Below are 22,519 nucleotides of genomic sequence, written 5' to 3'. Positions count from 1 at the left end.
ATGTTAAATAACTACTTATACAGGGTGCAGCAACATGGCTTCATTTTTGTGAAGCGTGGCGATTAGGCAGTACAAACAGTAGCAAAGAAAGGCGGGGTTTCATTCTAGAAGTGATATTTGATTGTTTTCCTACAAGTACAGTCAGTCAATATCATGTGTTGGAGTACTTAGTACCGTGGGTTTGCCGTCAAAATTAACTTTTGACAAAAAAAAGTTTTGACAAAATGCTTTATTAAACTAATTTTAATTTAGGTTTTGAGTTTTTATCGGTAAGATATATGAAAATCATTAAAATTGTAAGTTTCTCATAACCAAAAACGGTGGTTTTTTTAAACTCATTTTTTTAAGTTGAAATTTAAAAAAAATATTTAAAGCGAATAACTCTACAGATAATTATGTTAGAGTGCTGACAATTGTACTTTACAATTAGATATTATACAGGATATTTAAGTTAGTTCAGTTTTTATTCAAGTGAGGTGTTTGGAACAAGATTTTTTTTCGGAAAAACCAATATTTTCTTGACCTTTGTGAAATAAATAATAGCTAAAATCTAACGAATAAGCATTTAAAATTTGAAAGAAAGATATGTTAATAATATTTTGCATTTTTTTTCTTGGACATGTAAAATAATGACTATTTTGCAACCCAGTTTAGTACATCGTTACCACAATAATACCGTACACAAGACAACCCTTCTTGGTAGATAAAAGTCTAATATGAATACTATAAAACTGAAATTATTTCTTATTTATTACAAATAGTCATAATTAATTACTAATCATGCTTAATTAATTACATTTTTACGTAATCCAATGCATCATATAGTTGATTAACTATTAGCTCTTTGCATATGCTAATTTTGAAATGTTTTTTGTAACCTAAAAATTAAAAAAGATGTGGGATATTTTTATCTCCTTTATATGAAATATTTTTGCCTAATAACTTGGCTTTATTTGCAATATACACATCCTATTAAAATATACATTTGGACATTTGATCAAGTTTTTCCAACGTTGAAAACGGAGTTTTGGCAAAAGGTTTCTGTTGGTTCTACTCATTTTTGTGTAAAACATTAGCCAGCGAGAGTAAATATCAGAGATGCATCATTACATATACATCTTTAAACCGTGTTTTTTTTTCATAATTGATTTCTATTGTTCAAACAAGATGAACCTTCTTATTTTTACGTGATTAAGTATTTCCTCAGAATTGATCATTTTATATCTCTCTTTCGTTCAACCCATTGCACAGCTCCCGGTATCATCACGTGGAAAATTATAAGATTTGGAAAGATCGTAGTTGTTCTAAGTGGACACTTCGCTGGTCGCAAGGTCGTTATTGTCTTACCTCTAATGAAGGCAATGGGGGAAAACACTTTGGACATGCTTTCATCAATGTTGTGGACGCTTATGTGTAAGAGAAAGATCAACCTTTTCTCAAGGTCCTCAACTACAATTATTTCATGGCTACAATGAGGACGTTAAGTTTGAAAAAGAATCCATTAACACAGAGATCCTTAAAAGGTAAGACAACTTGTCTATAATGACTTTGAGGAAAAATACAAGTCCAGAAATAGAGATGGTTTTTCCAAAGGTTGGGATTCTGAGAGGAAGGGAGATGATTCTGTATATTCTGTTGGAGTATTTATCTCTCTGTATTTGATTCCACATTTGTTTCCAACCCCTTCTCGCTAAAATATATTAAATAATCGCATCTGAAAAAAAAATAATTCATAATAATTAATAATAGTTTTTTTATTTATTGCAAAATTATTATTTTGCTCTTGATGTATAAAGATGAAGAAAACACAATTTTTAACTGAAACTGTATTTTTTAATGTGTTAAACCAACATGTTATTTATTTAATAGAAACAAAAATTGAACCATTCCATTTTTATAGGTAAAAAATACTAGTCAAGCTTTTGAACAGGAATCAAAAGTCTTACCATAATTTGTAATAATGAAAAAAAAATATTTGAAAATCCACAAAGTATGTTTAAATAAAATTTCAACTGAATTGGGTAACCTCCCAAATACGTTCAACCGTCATGAAGCTAGGTTTAGACTAGCCTTTGACATTCCTTATATCCCTTTTCATCGATTTCTAAAATTTTGATTTTCGACTCATTCTATTATACATTAAGTATCCCATAAGCTAAAATAATTATAAAATAAAATTGAAAGAATTTTGACATTTAAAAATTATATTTAAAAGTTAATTTAGTTAAAATACAATAATTCAATTCCTTTAGTATCATTGATAAATGCAGACTAAAAGAAAAGAGAAGATAAGGCGGGCAAGGGGATATATGATGTGGGGTATCTTCAGCACGGCGTTACCTAGCTAACACAAAATACCCTATGTATTTTGTCAATTCCCTCTTCTACCTTGATACTTTATGATGGCTATTTCATAATTTATTATTTTTCATAAATACAAAAATTAATAAGGTATTCTATACTTATACTCTGTTTCCAAAAGAACAGGAACGCAATTTCTTTTTGATTTCTCATTGTTTACATAATATATATGTATGGCCATTTTATTATTTATATAAAAAATAATTGACTATCATACACAATTACTAATGCATCAATTCACTTTTACTAAAATATTACGCGGTAACATTATAATAGAGGATCAAATAAAATACTAGTTAGATTTTAATAATATGTAATTCATTTTAAAAAATGGTGAAGAAATAATATGACAGTAACAGTCTGGGAGTATATAAGAGATAAATAGCAGTTGGCATGATTGACTTATTTGGCTAACTACCAGATGATTTCAGGCCTTTTTTTGTGTGTTTTTTTTAATGAAAGGTTGCGTTATACAATAAAGGTGAGAACGTGTCAGAAGTGAATAAAAAATTACTTTTTTTAGTTGCAATCTGAATCTGAATCTGAGCTAACTAAAATATATATAAAGGGCTGAGCCGCAAAACGTTCACTCTAGAGATTCTTGACCTTCATAACCTATGACAGAAGGTGGCATGGGGTTTTGGATGGCTTAAGACAAATCTCAGGTGTTCCTTCAAGGCCCTCCTGATGATCCTAGCAGACACGGGGCGAGGCGATTCATCGATTTAGTGGAGTCCTCCTTGGTCTTCTTCTACAAGCTGGGCAGGAACTCTGAATCTTTCTTTAAATTGTGCCCATCACTTCCTCCTTTCCTGCAGAGGTGTTCTACATCATTCTCCATTGTGACCACCTTGAATAATTTTTCTACTATGCCATGCAGTTGGAAATTGGACTTGCTATTTGTGGTATAAACCGTTAAAAACAATGTTTTTTAACAATGTCAATTATTTCAAGGAGTTATAGATCTTCCGCTATTACTTTTAAATATAATTCATAAAAAAATTATTTTGAACTTTTTTGTTAAAGATATTGTTTTATTTAATATTGACCTTTTTTTTATGTATGAAAATATTGAATAAAAAATGTATACACAAAGAAAATAAAGGACTACTTTGGATTTTTTTTTACTTCAATATTTTTAAGCACTAGAGTATCCTGGATGCGAATAACTCATCTCCATACAATTGGTTTTAAATGCAAGGTACACATTAATAAACCTTAGAGGAGTGAAAGAAGGCCCATGAAATAAGTTAACCAAAATCTCATGTTTTTACAACATAGCCAAATACTTAAAAAATAATAATTTTAAGTAAGTGTTAGTTGTAGTAAATTGACAAATTATCACATATATTATGTGCGAAACAATTACGACGTAACAAAATAGGAGCTTTAATCAATGAAGCATATAAACAAATATATAAGTAGTTGCATTAAACCATTTTTCACAATGGATAAATAAGAAGATCATTTTAAGTGTTTATGTCATGTTAGTATACTTTACAATTTTCAAGACTTAATCTATCATTTAGGGTCAATGCATACTGAAATAATTGTTTTTATATACAGCGTGAGTATTGTGTGTAATTGATACTATATATATTTATTGAATATCGATGTGAAGAAACTAAATACTTACATACGTGATATTTGAATATGGTGACCATAGGCATAGCTAGCTTTCATCATTTGAGGGGCTTAGCCCCAAAATTATCAAACTCCGTTATACAACTATTAACATAAATAGGTATATATTATATGTATATACTAGCAAAGGGTGCCTGCTTGGGAGGACTGAATAGAGGGGGTAGAAACAAAGAATGAAGATAGACGATAAGGTACATAGATACGGATGTAGAAAGAGACAGAGGGAGAAGAGAATAGGGAACAAACAGAGAGAAGGAGAGAGATATAGAAAGAGAGAACTGCACTGATTTGTTCGACCATTTTGGATTCCATGAATATGATTAAAAAAAATGGAAGCAGGGCTCCAGAAACTTTAAAAAGGGCTTAAGGACACCTCCCCCCAAATAAGGGATAGTTATACCACTTATGGTGAAAAGTAATTTTGTAACTTAGAGAATGATTCCCGGCTCAATTGCGTTGTGTCCTTGCTAATAAATATATTTTGAAATGTGGACCACTTTATCTTTCATAGTTTAAGGTCGTTTTCTGCTTTTTTATTACAATGGAAAAAAAAGAAGATTTCATTGTAATAAATGAACCAGAAGCACTTCGTGATGTGTTATTCACTTCCAATTCAGACTAAAATAAATACAAAACAATTCAAAAATTCATTTCCATAGTAACATATATTGTAGGTTATATTCATAACTAAAAATGAATCAAATTTTATAAAAAAATTATTAAATCCCCGAGGTCAAATTCAAGGTAAAATGTCATCCTAATATTAATTTTACATATAATTATCAAATACAAATACATTTTTATAAATACTTGGTTTGTTAAAATTAAACTAGGGATTTACAATATGCAACTATTTAATATTTGGTGTCTACCATAGCTTATGATCAAGTCACTAAATAATGGATCATATCATTTGGCAGCAAAAACAAAAAAGATTTTAATTTTGCAGATAAAAATCTACATGAGGGCTAAGTTTCATCAAATTGAAATGGAGATGGTTGAACACAATTTTTTTGTTTTTTTTTGAGCAATTTGATATGGAGTGATCCTTGGGCATAATTTTTGTTTTGTTTAAAGCATATTTTGACTTGAATTAGGCACGATTTTGTTTATAAATGTGATGAAATATAAATTTCAAATATAGTACTTCTATAAAAGACAATATTTCATTTCGAATTCAAACTAAATGCAATTTTATGACTTTTTAATCATTTTTTTATATTTTTATAAAAGCTTTAAGTGATGTGTCAACATGAAAATAAACTTAAACAAAAATCAAGAAAAAAAGTAAATCCGAATATATTTACATTTACTTCATAAATACAAAGGAATATATTTGGTTAAAATAATAGGCTTGTATTCAAATTTGTGGAATGAGTTATAATACCCAAGATTTTTAGATATAATTTAGAATCTTTAATTGATTGAAGAAACTTATATTGGCCCCGATATGCGCCCTTTCAAATACATATCGTCTATCAATTTATGTATTCTTTCTTGGTAATGATTAATTTTAAAGGGCAATTTGGGGTACTTCTAAAATGTTACTATGAATTATTTATAGATACAAATTGACGATAGTTTATTCATTGAAGAATATCAATTTAGTTCATACAGTATTTTGAATAACAATCCTTTCAACTTTCTTTTTTGTTGAGAGATTAAGAATCTATGACAAATGTTTTGTTATGTAAACATGGTGATAATAAACCCTGATTATGAAAGTTTTGACAAATGCCTGTATTTTAATTGTAATAGTAAGCATATATGATACAAATGGCAATGAATGCAAAAATATATGCATATATTCTGCCTTTATAACTCGTAGAAATGAAGTTATGTAATAATGAATACAGAAAAAAATATATACAATGCATTTATATCCGAGAAGTCTTAATATATAAATGCATTTTTTTTAAATAATTATGCACTAGATAGTAGGATTATGAAATGTTGATTGTCAAATCCTTTATCAAACTCCGAAAGTATGTACATTCAATAAAATATAAGAAAAATATCATGAATTATCTAAAAGGTATGTCTTTTTTTCTCCATCTATTAAGTAGAAACATCATTTACTTTGAACATAAATGTGTTGAAAAGGTTAATCGTGCTATATCATGTACACAGTAATTCTTTCTGCAAATAATCCATGCAGTTTTAATCCATTTAAATATAGATTTTTGTGAGCCGATTAATTCATCACAACCTGCGGCTCGTATATTGAAATACTTGCACAATAAATCAATTGTACATAATAGTCCGTCCCGCGGTCATTTTAATTCATGTACTAGCACATGTACAGGGTACAGTCTCTATATAATCGCTTTTGGCGAAAAAGAACAGCTTAGATTAGACCTTGGAAACGGGAGCAGCTCTTGATAACAGTCTCCTCTGGTAAATTCCGGAATTCTTCCCTGATCTTGGACATCAAATCGGATTTTTTGTTGCAGGAGGATCTATTGGTGGTGTGCAGCTTAATTGTGCTCTATACAAAGAAGAAATTGGGGTTGATGTCCCGCCAGAGCTTTAAGGCCAAACAACGGGTCCAACAAAGTAAGAAAAAAAAATATAACTGTCAAGTCAACGTTTTATTTGCAGTGTGACATGAAGCAGAGTCATAATCACCTACAGAATCTTCCACTTCGTTACTGACTCTCCAAACAACCTTTTCAGAAATTTTAATTTTTTTTAAATTTTTTTTTAACTTATGCCAAAAACTTTTGCCTAGCACCAAAGCAACAAACAATATCCAACATGAACATGGTTAGCTGTTGTAGGGGCACAAAGTTTATTGTTAAACAACGGATGCAAGCCTCAATACATGCAGCCCAATATGGATGGATTAAGGCAAAACTACAGACAACAGGCCAGATTTAGACCGGCAAATACTTTTGCAAAATCGCCACTTCTTACAATGTTACACAAACTATTTAAAAAAAATGATGAATTCTGATGGTAAAAACACTCATGTACGTACTGAGGTCATTTTTTACGTACTTAGTCTTGAAACCATGTCAATCTAGAATTGACTTGTACTCGAAACCATATAGACTTGGAGTCATTATAGTAAGGAATTATAATTGCAGGCATTTGGACTCAGAGTCATTTGAAAACAAATACATATGATTTTCCCCCCTCTTATTTATAGATATATTAATATGAAATGTTCGATATGGACAAAAAAGAAAAAAATTAAGATATATGAATATTAAAGAATTTTGTCAGTTTCTATTTAGGAAGGAAAACTGAAGTCCTGTCCAGTTTAGTCTCGGACGGTCCAGTTTAGTCCTGCATATCAGTCCGAAAACTTATAAAATTTGGTCTTTGATGACGTCAATCAACTTTATTTCTTCTTTTTCTAATCAATGATATCATTGACAGTCCGAAGGACCGGTCCCAATGACTGATAGGCACTTCTAACCTTTGATTAGATTGGCCGGGCTAAATAAGGACTAACATACAATAGTTATACAGGATCATGTGTATCTCATTAGCAAACAATAAATTCATAACAATTTTTGTATTGGATTTTGATCTTCTGTTATTAAAATTAGATATTTATTATATCAAAAAAATATTTGTTCCAAATAATTAATCAATTCAAACTGTCCATAGGGAACGAATCTAAGCTTCGAATTGTGTTATTTTTTATAGACTAGAACGACTGGTGGGTCTTGTGAGAATCGTTAAAACTCAATCTGAGATCCAAACTGAGGCTCAACTTATCGGTCTCGATTAACTTTTAAATTGTTTATTTAATATTAAAATATATAATAATTATTTCATAATTCAAAACTGTACAAATGTATCGATGTCATCGATGACATTAAAATTCAATGTTGGACAGACAATGCTAAAAATTTATCAAACCCTTAGTTTTTCTGAGTGATCAATCCAAACTCCACCTGAGGCTTATGGACAATCTCAGACAAAATAAATTACCCTAGCGATAGTTAAAAGAGCCATTCGAATCTGAGGTTGTAGAAAATTAGGAAGAAGTGATAAAATTGTAAAACTTCAAAATTTGTTCAAAATTTTGAGGTCCCAGTCATTCGTCGGAATCGTGACAAATAAAAGAAGGCCTGTAGAATTAAAGAGCTGAGACAATAGAAACACTGAATCTGAGCTGAGTACAATCTTGTCCTACAAATACATGGTCAATTAGATATATCCAGACTGTTTAACAACGTGTAAAGAAAATAGTACAAACAAATTATAATAAATAATATCTTTGTTTTGAACATTTAAGAAAACATTCTGAAAATCTGCCTGCAAACACTTTACTTATTGATTTCCGAATTTTATTCCTGATGGATCGTTTTAAATAAGCAAATGATATTATTTTTGAAGGAGTTATTTTATTTTGCCACTACGTGGCGCCACTATCTGTTGCTTTGTTTATAAACTAATATAAGTAAACAACGCTCACGCCATATTGCTGCACCAACCGTAAGTGTTTAAAATACACTTCTTTAACAAAATGTTTCTGTTCAATTTGTTTCTTTTCCGTTTTGAGTATTTTTTGATGATAAATTACTTTATTACATTTTAAGACTAAAGTCATAAATACACATCATAGTTTCCTCCATCTATACGGAAATATTTAAATCGTTTTGGGTTAGCAACAAAGATAAGTGTCTTCTTTTTTGTCATACTTTAGTTTGTGAACTTTTGTAACATCCTTGTTATTCTTTTTAGTGATTGTAGGCATACTAATCTGTACAGCAAATATGACATCAAATAAGAAATCTCACACTTTGAAAAAATATATTCTAGATACTTTGTTCAATATTAAGTTTTTGACTTGGTACATACTTTTATAGATCATATCAAAAATATTTTCTTCTTATTTAAAAGTTCTATAACTTTCTGTCTAATAAAACATTTTTAAATATGACACTAAATATTCCTTTTCATAGACGATGATACAAAACGCAGGGTAGAACGAAACTTATGTATGTAGACCATATCACTTTAATCATACTAACTACAAACATAGTCCTATGTACATAAGTCTGATAAACGTATAATTATGAATCAACTATCAAAGATCAACAATTATAATATTAGTTATATTTTGTTTGTTCATTATTGTTGAAAGATGTATAATTATATTTGTAAATATGGATTTTTATATTGGACGTAGTAAGGGAGACGGGGACAGTTTCAACACGAGACAGGGGTACCAGTGATTGTTTTCGATAAGTAAGAATATGATGAGATGTAAAATATATCGTTAGCAGTGTTATAAATAAAGTCAAAAATAGGGATTCAGAAATTCAAGTAGTATGCCTAAATTACGAAAAGCACGATTTTTATGGAATTCAAGAAAGACAACTCAAGACTAATTAGCGATATGTTTAAATACTTTATTTAGCTATATTTTGTATTCAGTAGGTCATTTTTCACAAGTCATAACTGCCTTGACACGCTTGGTATCAGATTGACAGCTCTAGACCAATGAAAGCCATGTCTATAGCATACAACGATACCATAATAATGACAGCTCGGAACAAATCCGAATTCTGTTGAGAGGCGAAGTAGAAATTCTTCTCCAATACAGCCCAAACTTTAGAACCCATCTGGTTCAGCAGTGTCACATAGGGGCATACCAGAAGTTAATCATATTGTTGCTGAATAAGTTTTGTTTCTTCATACCAAAATGGGGGTGTAATGGACTTATTGATATTGTAGGATGTCCGGATAGAGATGCCGACAGTCTCTGCATCTTTCTTTGGTCTGACACCAACCCAGAGAAGATTGCGCACGGTTTGTCTTTTTTTTTTGTTACTCCGACATCTTTAGACTTAGAGACATGTGATAAAAACAAAAATTGTTTGGAAGTAAAAATAAAGGCAATAAAGTTGTTATTAATTTTGGTTCCGCACTCAGTAAATAGATTTCAAAATAGCAGATATATTAATAGTTATGTTGTGTTCCAATTTGACCAGTCTACATCAAACCAAGCCCGAGTAATTTAACTTAAACTGAAAAGTATTTCAACCTACTGTGGTCTCCCCTACATTTTCCATATTTTCTTAAAGATCAGCTTACATTATAACGAAGAAGAATTACAATTTATAATTAATGAACCTTTTCTTATTTTTTAAACAAGAGTATTGTGAAATCTTATTTCTTTCTAAATCGTGGGTGTTCTATTTCTGTCTATTTATAAATATGCATATTATTCTACTTTTTACTATCATATTTTTTTCTAGAATAAAAAAATAAAATAAAGTCCAACATTCCAATTCAAATTTAAATCTTTCCATATTACATATTAATATACGTATTTTCATTAAAAGTTCTCATTTTTATGATTTGTCTTTGCACTATTTATGACTCCATCAATCAAGTTGTAAATTATTTACAACTAGCAGTATGTTAGGAAGGAAATTCATTATTCTTGAGTTCATTTGAGTGAATATGATGTTATTGACGATCCATAGTATGTATGTAATATTATAACCATTCAAATTCCTTAGAAAAAATAATAACTAGTTAACTTTTTATCGTTATTGTTTAGCACAGAATGAGTTTTCTAAAATAGAGTGCTCAAAAAATACAAAAGAAGTAACGTTTTTTTCTCAAAAATTATATATTTTGTCAAAATTTACTGACTTTCTTCATCGGAATAAGTAATTAACATGAATTCTGATAAGATTTTTAATGACACTTTGTGAATTTGGTTGGTAAAGATAAATAAGAAAAGGGTTAGAACTTGCTAATACTAACGTATGGTTTTGTTTGGAATTTTAAAAGGAACAGATGAGTTTCATAGGAAACCCACGTTTTAGATTTTGTAAATCTAAGCTCTAAAGCCTTAATAGCAAACAGAATAACAAATAATGATGTGTTACATACTCAGGACCTGAGAGGAATTTTTATTGTTGCAGCAGCAAAATATGCAGCACTTTCCATTAATGTACCGTCTTTGTGGAATAAATTGCCGACTCTGGGATATAAAGAAATAAAGTATCTTTTTTCAACTTTAAGACACCATTTAAAGGCTTTAAAAGGATTTTAAGACAATCTAAAATTGCAATTTGAGGCTTGTTTTTAGTATTTTAATAAATTATTAAAGTCATATTGTAAGCCTATTATTTCTTTTAATACCGATAGTATGGATTTTATATAAGATTTACATTTATTTTTTTTTGTAAATTTTAATATCATTGCACCAAAAAAAAACCCCCATTTTTAATGTTTATCAATTTTTGATAAGCTTACATTAGTCAACCATCAATACAAAATCAAGCTGGAATAATTGCTCTCAAATTGAGAATAGGTTACATTTGTATTCTTTGACAAATTATTCCCAGTTTTCTGGTTCTAAATTATTCTTATTAACTCTGTTAAACAGTCACAAATTGCATTTAAAGTTGGTTAAACTGATCCTTACTATAAATGAATTGATTTTAGTTAAGAAGTGATATATCGGGGCAAAATAAAGTCTTAAATCAAATAAATATTTTAAACTATAGCTAAATATTTGAGTATCTTTACGCATACTAAAAATTTGAATAGGAGGCCTATATGAAGTAAATTTTTGTTGATTTTTGTTCAATATTGTTTAATGTTGACAAATCTTATATTTTCTTTACGTAAGTGAAGGCGTTAGCGATTATAATTTTATCTACAGTTGATACTTGTTTTTTTATTTTTTTAAATTAATATTTGTTTTACATTAGATCAAGGTCGTAAAAATATCTCCCTCTTAGTTAATGATGAATTGAAAAAATATGTAAATTTTCTTATGAGCTTCACAAAGTGTATAGAACACTCTAGTATTCAAAAATTCAACTCTATTATCCCTAGTCCACTACAATTATTCGTGCAGTATACAGACCAAACCCTGGAACGAAAGATTGAAGATAATTCTCACACCAGAATAAGCTAAAATGTTGTTTGAATAGAATATAAATATTTCAATTATTTATTTATGATTTTTCTTTATTTGTAAGGTTCATCATTTGGCTTATTGAGCATAATCATTTTTTGCGTGCGATTTTTTTTTTGTTAATGCAACTTAAACAGTCTGTATATATATATTATATTCATTTCAAGAAAAGGCTTGAAAAAACCATAAAATATTGTATTTGGCTATGACTTTTTTTATTATTAGCAACATAAAAAATATATTTGAACCATCAAAAATAAGACTATCCTATTTGATTCGAAAATCCCTTTTTTTTGTATTAATGTATTTTGCATTACTCTGGACATATTAGTACAAAATTGAGAATTTTCTCGAACAAAAATGTATTTTAGAGTTTTCATTATTGTATCGGATTTGTTATTTGTCATTCCAAAATTTCAATGTTTACTTTAAAAATTACCGATTATCTGATATTACAAGGATTAAAATGCTTGACTTAAATAATCACATCAAGTTATATCTGTCAAATAATGAAATTAAGCTACTTTTTGGAATTTTATTTAAATTATATTATAAGTTAAATGTTGTGTGATGCTAGTTTTGATAGTTTTTTTAGGTACAATTGAGAGGTTGTAAAGGGCTCTTAATTGTTTTTTCAAGTATGGGGAGTAAGTTGCATCTCTTTTTGGTACCCGGCGGTACCCAAAAACACCCCCAGCATTCGTGGTACAATCGAGGGGGGGGGGTTGTGAGGGGCTCTTAGTAGTTACTTAATTATGGGCAGTACCAGAAACCACCCCCAATATTAGGGGTACAAAACGACGATTCATAAAGTCTATGCCCCGTTTCCTCATAAATTTATACGAAATTGTTTTTTATATGAAATGTCCTTCTACGGAAATGCTTTACACAAATTGTACTTATAACAATATGTTTTATACAAAGTTACTGTACGTTGGAAAAATAGTATTGTGGTTACTGTTGAACACTTATTTTTATCATATTGAATTTAAATATAAATAAATGATTCTGTAGAAAATATGTCTGATGAATACTTTGGCTTAAAGATTTCAATGCCCTTTAAAGAAAGTTTTTGTGAGTATAAAATACATATTTTGCTAAACATTTCTTGATGTCGTTGTCTTTTTGTTGATTATCAACTACCTTCATATAGATATACTTTAGAGAGGGTAGAATAATAGACATTTACAAATCGATGATGCGGGGTATTAGGAAATTTGTAATACTACGACAGAATAATCTCAATAAAAATAATTTCAGAATAATTTCAAGTTGATTTAACATGTTTTTTAAGTTCCCAAATTCAGTTGATACTATATTTATACATATTTTTCTGCATTTTATCAATATATTTTTTCATTATTACCCACCGTGGCTGTACATTTGATTCCTGACCATAAACTTGACTCGTATTTTTCACCTAGAATAATCAAATGGCTCAAGTTTTTTTCATGTATAATTTATTATAGGTTCCACCAATCAAGTTTTGTATTAGCATCTTTATGCATCAAGATCGAAACAATAAACTCTCAATTTTTTCTACCATAATATTTATTAATCCGGATTTTACAATAGATTGAATGAGGTCAGTTTTCCTCACATAAGATTTCAATTAGATAAAAAACTAGATATTATAAAAGTGTTGGAAACCCATGAAAGCCACTCCCTCGATCTCACATTGTACGCTATCTATTTTTATAACAAACCACAACTTTTGCGGATACCCAGATTTCCAAAAATAATTAAAATTAAACACCCCTCCAAACGATCCCCTTAATATATATTATATATAGTTACACATTTGGTATGTGTAATTTTTTTCATTTGTGAGCGTCAATATAATAAAAAACAAAATCGCGACTAATTTTTTTACTAATATAATTCGGTGCTAAGGCAATTTGCCACAGATATTTCACCGAAATATAATTTGCCGAATTTTTGCCGAAGCACAATTTGCCGATCTGACATTTCGCCGATAGTTCAATTAATTAGTTCCTTATTGGAAAAACTATTTTTTTAATAATTAAATTTTTTAATGATAATTGAAAAAACCAAAACTTAATAGTATTTGGCTCAAATGTAGTTCAAATTTTTACCATTATAGTACTCTAAATAAATTAAATAATAAAGAAAAATGAGAGCAACTTAAATGGAAGGAGTCCTAATCACTTCTTCATTATCAATTAATTATCATTCGAAGTGATAGATTATTCATAAACTTATAGTTTTTAATAAAATAAGATTATGATTGAATTAAAGTTAAATTTTGTGTTCGTATACATCTTTTGACGTAATTTTTAAATTGAACCACTATTACAGGAATTATCCCCTACTAAGAAGCACTGCTTCAACGTGTAAAGCTCAACTTTGAGCGGGCCTAGAACGGCTTCGGAGGAGTGACAGAACCCTAATATTTCAAACATTATCGTTTTTCATTTATAAAAACCAGCTTACCAAAAGTTATCTTATTTGGTGATGATCATGTCTTAAATTGCAAAAAAAATGTGTAAGCTTGATGTGGAATGACCTATAACAATTATCATCATTGTTACTCTCCATAATTTATTCGAGCAAATTCGCTAAAGATTACTTTATATGTATTTAGATGTTAATTTTTCCAAATTCAAATAATAACAACTTAGGAAAATAAAAAAAAACCACTTTTCATATTACTAATTAGAAATAAATCTCACATCTATATAAATCATATTTCATAAAACTCTAACAAAGCCCATATTTGACCGGTAAAAGTCAAATAAAATGAATAGGAGAAATGCATAGGGGGTTTTTCTCATTTTTTTACTTTCTTAATGTTCAGGATTATATTTCTGTTGACGTACAATATATACATAAATACGAAACATGATTTTTGATTATAAATCATTTGTCTAAATAGGTACAATATTTGCTACTAATGCATTTTCCATTTTCTACATCATGAAAAAAAAAGAAGCTTTTATATTTTTATTTCTTATAGTAGACTGGTTCTTAAAATATGTTATTTATCTTCGAAATTGCCGAGGAAATGTTCCTTTCGTCAAAAGTGATGAAAGATAATATCCAAGACAAATAATAGAATTTTACAAAGTTACCAAATGTTTAGATCTTTTGTCATGCAAAAATGACAAAAACTGTGAGCGTAATACGCAGTAGAGCAGTATTTTATTTTTCATTTTTATAGAATAAATAATTTTTTCAAAAAAAAAAAAAAAAAAAATTATATCAAAACTTTTGACAAATTGGTTTTTTCTTAAACAGTTTGATTTCAAATTATAACGACTATTTTGATGTAAAAGTTTGACTTTTTTCAACTAATTTTTGCAACTTTGAAAAATTAATCAATATGTGTCAAACTTTAGAGTTATGCAAGTGATATTTAAAGGAAATTTGAGAACTATTTTTTCCCACCATTTCAGAACCAGCCTAACATAAAGGTACATAATAGGTAAATCACGATAAATAAAATAATAAATAGAACAAGATGACACTGCACTTTAAATTTCTTTCAGTTAAATTGTAAATCATTTTCTTTATATTATATAGAAAATATATCTGTTAATATATATATATGCTTATGAATTCTATGTACACACAAGGGTTTCTAATTTTTCGGGAATTTTTTATTTGAGTGGAATCCCGGGGAACAGATTTTTAAATTATAGTATTTCAATAATAAATTTCAAACTAATCTTACACAATTATGGGGACCCATTATTCTTAATTACGAGATTTCATTATACAACCAAATGACATCTAAAATATTTTTAAACAAGTTTTATTTTTATCCAGTGTCTTTAATTCTACAAATATCGGAGAAGAGCAAAAAAGACAACACGTGTGTGATTTATGGCCAAAATTCTGCAGAGATTGCTGGCATTTCTTTTTTTACTGCTTACAGCATCAAGTAGTTCATTACAGTTCTATACGGCCAAAAAGAACCAAGACTTCCGCAGAGATAGTGTGGCTAACGTCATGCCTGTCTACATGTGGCCCTCCTCTAACCCTGACCTCAACCCCCGGAACAGTTTACCAATAATTTATTGACACATATATAATGATGTGTGCGTTTTTGGAGTTAACTTTTTGTACTTATTTCCTATTTTCAAGTATCAAAATGTATAAAATGATTCACTTCTATTTATCACTACAACACTTTTCTGCAAAAAAAAAAAAATTATACTTAGCTAGAAACATAGGATAATACAACATGTTTTTACAGAAAGGGGAAGAATATTTATATATGTTACTATAGAAAACTATTTGATATACAAGAATAGCCAAAAGAGCGCCTTCTATCCAATCAAAATCTGACAGGATATCAAATTATCAACACTTAGAGGAAGTTTGCCGAAAAATCAAATTACTTCGTAAAGTAATTTTCTCGTCATATAAAATTTGCTTTGAGCAAGGATTTTTTATATTTCATAATGTTATCAGTCAGAATTATTATTTAAACCCCTATTGAGTTTTACAGCAGTTTAATCCATTTTTATCAATTATACATAGTGTAAAGATAAAGATTTATAGACCATTCGTAATTTGGATAAACACACAAACAAAAAATAAACTAGTATCAAAAGATTGTAGTAGGTGCTTTGTTGAAATTCATTTTTTTTTATTGAAGCTAATATTTTAGTAAAGTTAATTTCAGGATATCTGACCTGAGGTAAAGCACCAAGAGATCCCGGGGAAATGGGGTTTTGAGAGAGAAACTTCTTGTATACACATTTAAACAATCATTTACTTAAATACCATACCGTGTATTTAATCCATTTTTATCAATTATACATAGTGTAAAGATAAAGATACAATCTTAATAAGATTCGTTTTGTGGGAATATAGATTTAAAAGAAAAATCTTTGATACACTTATTATTTAATATAGGTCAGTGATCATACTACATAATTCTGCTATAATACATTAATTATCCTTCCAGATTACCGTTTTCTTATTCAATAAAACATAATGCATACTTCATAATTGCCCGCTATACATAATTTAGAGTGTCATTATTTTGTAAAGTGAGCATATTTCTTGCACAATTATTAAATTAAAAACTAAAATAAAATTATGGTGCCCTTGTTTTGAAAAATTTAATTTGTCTGAAATATATTCAAAGTACCTATATACTGGTTCAAAAGATGTTAACTACCTTGTCATATTTCTAGTTAATTTGATCTTATTTTAGAGAAAACGCTTGAACAAATCGAAATATTTTTTTTTATTAATATATTTTAGACCAATTTAACACATAATTGTGTTTAACTCTTCTCTCAATTTCTACGTATACAAGACTTGCTCCGTTTTTCTTTGTGTGCTTTACAATTTTAAAAATATCTTTGGTGTGTCTTTTTTGCATCTTCCTTTACGTGTTTTGTTATTTTCATAGTTAAAATAGAACCTTCCTTTTTAGGGACTATTGTACTAAATTTTATTAGAGTAATAATCAATGGAGTAATTAAGGAGTAGTCTTAAAATGATTCCAAATGGCTCACTTTCTTTCATTTTCTTCCTCCTGAAATAACAATAATTCTACAGGGGTTCCTCATATTGAACACCTCATATGATTTCATTTCATTTTGATCAATTCAAATTACTTATTCACTATATAATTATGAGTAGTGTTGAGTCATTCCTTATTTAGAATTGCAACCTGCAGAATAGTCCAGTTCACTCAACTTTATTTCTAGTTAAAGGATTTACTTGAAAATTGACTTTAACTCTATATATGATTTTGAAAAAGAGTCAATTTGAGTTATCAACCTCTAGCATCAATCCCTGGCTGGATACTTACCGGATATGGACTTCAAAGAATATTCCTAGGTATGTTAAAACGTTTATCTATCAACACTATTCCAATTGACAAATTAAAGGAATATTTCAAAAAAAGAAAAAAGGTCAACAAATCTCATTTGAATGTCATAAATTAGCATTCAACATAAACTCTAATTAATCCAATTGGCTCGAATTTACTTCCAATAAAGTACAAGTTAATGTTTCAGTAGCATTTCACTTTAAGTCTCATTTAAATTGACAAAAAATCATTTGTATTCAAAATAATATGTCGTTTGTCGCTTCATTCTCCTTGATAATGACAATGATTAAGCTGTCTACTATAAGTAAACGTGTTACAAATGTAGATTGTCGATATGTAAATAAGCTCAAATTATTTTTTTATAAATTGAGTGTAATATACATTTCCATTTAATACGAATTATTGTCAACGTCTATCAACAAATGATTCTTATTAGTCCTTTGGGTCTGTCGCAAATATCACTTAGAGTATCCAAAATTGATTGTCAAAAAAGAAAAAATTACAAATTGATAGATTTTATTTTAATATAGCAATATCGGAGGCAATGTAAGTCCCTTTAATCAAATAAAATTTTTAAGCTATGGTTAATCATCTATATTATCTCATTCATCCAAAAAATTAGAATACAAAACCTATAATTGACTTATATATGTATCATAAATCTCGCCTGTCAAAATCAACAAAAGCAACTTAAAATATTATTTTTTTAAATAGGGTTTGGATTACATTAGTATTTTTATACAAATTACTGTCGATTTCTGTCAAAATAAAACCTTTTTGTTACCCTTTCTGGGTGCGCCCCTATTTGCAATTAAAGTAGACAAAATTGATTGTCACAATACATTAATGAGAAATTGATATATATTATTTCAAATTCGCAATATCCGGCCAAATATAAGTCTCCTAAAAACAAATAATTGTTGAAAACTATTGGGTATCTTGACAAATTAACAAATTACCTATGGTAAGTTCCACAATAAGACAACTAATATAAGTTTATGCCTATTATAAAAGGTATTTCGATCTATATATTTTTTACAGATAATATCCACTGTTTTAAAAAGAGGGATTTCGATTAAAGTTAATTTTCAATCCGTCTTTACTCAGTATACTATATATAGTTTTACTAAACGCTTCCCAAAACAATAATTTATTTATTTGATGATATTTTATTTAACAAAAACCTTTCATTTATGTAAAGTGTTTGCAACTTGTATTGTGTTGCAGTAAACTGGGTAAAAAAGTTACTCCAAACGAAAAAACCTATTTAATTTCAGGATACATACAATTGAAGGATGATAATAAATATGTAATTTAAATTTTCTCTGAAAAATATTTTGCACTTGTAAATATCCATTAAAATACTAAAAATACTTGTGTAAATACATTTTATCACTAAATAACATATGTTTTTTTTAAAGCAATCTCAGCAACATGAGCTAGAGGTTTCAACAACGAATAATATGTTATTTTTATAGTATACGGGGAATGTTCAGAAAGTAAGGTTACTTTTTAGAATTCACGGGCTATGTATATTTGGTAGGCTATATTTTTTTTTGCTAATACATTTGAAGAAGAACATTTATATATTGTTTAAATTTATATGATTTGTTTAATTTGTTTTTGAGAGGCATATACATGTTAGATATATTTTGAGTGTTTGGCAATGTTTTGGCTAACGTCCTAGGCTCTTCCATTTGGATTACTAAACTTTGGTTTTGCTATCATAACCATATATTCATGATTCCTAACCAGTTATGACCCTTTAGAGAAAATCAGAATCATCACTAGCAATGCTCATGTGACAATGATGATTATTTTTTTCAAAATTAAGCAGTTTCGAAACTAACATCTACAACACATGTCTCATGACTAAAATATTCGAAAAACCACGACCAACCAATATGTCAATATCCTTAGTAACTTATCTGAGAATCATTCGAAAATATTCACTGCTTCAACATTTTCAACGTGCTAAGGCGTACAGAGCGAGGCTCGTCAAGGGCATCTTCCCGGTCATCTTGGAAGAGTTTTTACCAATTTAAAACATTTAATTTTACTCAGAACAATTTTACTGCATGCCACCGTCAATATTTCAATTGTTTTTGGAGCACTTAATCTCATTTTTTACACAAAATTTAATGGAAATTCTTTGGTCCATGTTTTTTAAGGACAAAAATTCCCGGAATTGTTACTTGTTTAAACACGCCTCGTAAACATTAAATTGAAAAGAAGAAGAATCCAAGAAAGCAAAAGGAAATACAAAGAAACGAATTTTAAGAAAAAGAGTAAATTAAATTGACTAAACCTAGATATAAAATTGCTAAATATACGATTAAATCTTAAACAAGGCATTATCAAGATAAAAAAATTATTTTGTATAATCAGATTTAACAATTCAGGAGTATACTATAAACTAGTATTTTGTATAAAAAGTAGATTCAATGGAATAAGAAGCACTTTATCATATTCCGGGGTGTAAAATATCCCAGTTCATTAACGACATATACTGCAATTTTTTCGAAGAACCTTCCATGCAAAATCTGCCTAATTTTAGAAATTATTAGACTCCACAAGCTAAATATAATCTACAACTTTTTGATAGTAAATGTTAATAAGTATGTGACAAACTAAATAAAAGAAAGGATTTACAAACTCTTTCGTTATTTTAGTACTGCATTACTGTTAAGATCCAAATAGAATACCTAAGGGATCAATATAATTAAGAATTTTATATCAATCAAAGTCTCAACCACTAAAAAAGGAATATAGCCTCAAACCGTTTAAGTTATATTCATCATCTTACAAACGTTTAAGTAAACAATTTACCTAGATAAAACTTTATTCTTGATTCTTTGAGTGATAAGTTTCCTATTTGTGTTTTAAGTACTTAAAAATAAAACGTTTTTTAGTGTTTTACAACCTTTTGCAAGACTCGATTTATATGGATACTCATAAATTGAGAATGAAAACTAATAACCAATGAATTGCTTGTTTTTTTTCTTCTTGAAATTAACCAATAAGATCCTTGTAAAAAATAATCAAATAACTGTCCCCATAAGTTACAAGATATAAGTTTTTTAGGGTATGAATTTTAAATCTGTAGAGTTAGTTTTATTTGCTTGATGACATATTATATGATACAATTTTTTTCTCCTTTACATGAAAGTGATTTTCCCTTCCGTTTACGAGCTTGCAAAGGTTGAGAATGGGAGTATATGCAGAAAAGCTAATACTTTTTGTAGACTCATGTCTCTTCGTACAGTATTAGACTTTGTGTATATTAACTGCAGAGACTGTTGGGATATTATTCTGCAAGAAACTGTGTGTGCATTCTACAGTAGTGTTTTTAAGACTTGAGGCTGTCGCTTATACCAAACGAGAACATGATATGGAATAAATTTTCGATATTTTGAATATGTATAATGAATATTGTATAAGAAATAAATCTGATTGAATAAAATCAAAGACTCGTTACTTGACTGGGACTCGATAGTTATGACTCGTTTCTCGAGAAGGACTTGAAAGCCAGGATATATTTAACTCAAGAAGAGCAAAAAGGAAGGGGCTCTACAGTTTATAGTAACCTTGAGGGATTTAAAAAATATAGTTATCTTCGAGAGTATACATTTAAAAAAAGTATATGTTGGTAATCTGCAAGATATTCACACTCTTAATCCCTATTGTGAAAAAAAAAAAAAAAATAGACTGCAAAGAAACTGAAAAGATGTACAGACAATTTTCACATCCCTTCTGATCTCTGTCGGCAGATATGTCGTCTCTCAATGTTGCCATATTTTATATACCCTTATTTCATGTAATTTCTTTTTTCCTCCCCACAATTTATGTATATTAAAATTCTTTGTGATCTCTCTCCACAAATATGTCATCTCTCAAAGTTATCAAATTTTATATGCCATTCTATCAAGTGATATTTCTACACTCACCTCAATTTAGCCAATATTCACATTCTTACCTACTTAAATCATAATTATTCACTTGAAACCAACTCAAAAGAAATCTATGGACTCAAAATAGAGTGGATAAAAAAACATTCAAGTGATTTGAGGGTAAAGACATAAGAATCGACTTGGAGCTGCAGTATCAGGACTTTTCCCTACCTCTGTCGATTACTGCGTAATCTAAAGCTACAAAAAACCCCGAGCTATTTAATTGGACATGTTCCTCCATCCCACCTATGCACCTCTCAAATAATAATTATCATTATCAACGATATACTCGTACATCATGTTTCTCACCCTTCAAAAGCGAGGGATTTTCAAAACCAGGGGGAGGGGTAAACGAGAATAAATTCATTTTTTCATTCACCCTTCAATGAATTAATTTAACCGTTTCTTGTGTTTTTAGTCATCACATATACACATATCTAATAATAAGACCAACAAACCATATATGGCTCTCTTAAATAATTAAATATTCACCCTCATCAAAACCATTTTATATGCATGTAAGGTTAAATAGAACAAGTATCATCTGCCTGGTTTGATTTCCCTATTTCTTTCGGTCTCTTCTTAATTCAAATCAACAAAGAGCTTTGTTCAGAAGTGAGTAAAAGAGTATTATATATACACACACTACAATATGTATATTGTATATAATTCGGGTAAGGATTTACGGGATTTGAAAATAATTAAGCTTACACAGAGAGGGAATACAATGTTGGGACAAGGGTGCAAAATGATATGCTTACTTAATCTCTTTTTTATCAGTTATTTCATGGAATGAAATCAGTGATGCATTTCATTACAGGATGATGCTTGTTGACGAGGATGAAG

The 22,519-nt window shown here is 29.0% G+C and overlaps 1 long non-coding RNA gene across 1 annotated transcript in view; it reads right to left on the bottom strand.

The window, feature by feature from the left end:
• Nucleotides 1–915: 915 nt before the first annotated feature.
• Nucleotides 916–22,519, bottom strand: part of LOC139905760 (uncharacterized) — a 120,743-nt gene continuing 99,139 nt past the window's right edge. Inside the window, exon 3 of the long non-coding RNA XR_011780799.1 lies at nt 916–1,714. This is a non-coding gene — a long non-coding RNA (uncharacterized lncRNA). The remainder of the gene's footprint in view (nt 1,715–22,519) is intronic.

This window comes from Lepeophtheirus salmonis, chromosome 6 (genome assembly GCF_016086655.4).
Source record: "Lepeophtheirus salmonis chromosome 6, UVic_Lsal_1.4, whole genome shotgun sequence".
Lineage (NCBI taxonomy): Eukaryota > Metazoa > Arthropoda > Copepoda > Siphonostomatoida > Caligidae > Lepeophtheirus > Lepeophtheirus salmonis.
The sequence above is the reverse complement of the archived record's forward strand: the minus strand, read 5'-3'. Positions and strand labels throughout refer to the sequence as shown.